At 69.4% G+C, this 248-nt stretch overlaps 1 protein-coding gene across 6 annotated transcripts in view; it reads right to left on the reverse strand.

The window, feature by feature from the left end:
* The window catches only part of WHSC1L1 (Wolf-Hirschhorn syndrome candidate 1-like 1), a 102,921-nt gene extending 102,673 nt beyond the window's left edge, over window positions 1–248 (reverse strand). For 5 of the 6 annotated variants that reach the window (XM_014536328.1, XM_005856431.2, XM_005856430.2 and 2 more), the window contains exon 1: window positions 104–248. The gene's annotated coding sequence lies outside the window, so the exon portion shown is untranslated. The remainder of the gene's footprint in view (window positions 1–103) is intronic. The other variant, XM_014536316.1, reaches the window with a different exon arrangement.

Raw genomic sequence — 248 nt, forward strand, 5'->3', positions numbered from 1 at the left:
GGGGCCTCCCACTCGGGCTGGAGTCCCTCTCCCCACCCCGGTCCCGTCCCCGGCTCGGCCCCTCCGATGCACAGACCCACGAACACGCACGCAGCCACTTTACCTTCAGTTTGTTCCATTCTAACCCCCGGCCGTGTCCGTAGGATCACAGGAGAGACACGGAGGCCCGGAGCGGAACTGGGGTGCGGGCAGCCGCCCGGGCTGCGGGGGGAGGAGACGGAGCCGAGCTAGGCCGCATGAAATCCCCG

Source organism: Myotis brandtii, unplaced genomic scaffold (assembly GCF_000412655.1).
Source record: "Myotis brandtii unplaced genomic scaffold, ASM41265v1 scaffold103, whole genome shotgun sequence".
Taxonomy (NCBI): Eukaryota; Metazoa; Chordata; class Mammalia; order Chiroptera; family Vespertilionidae; genus Myotis; species Myotis brandtii.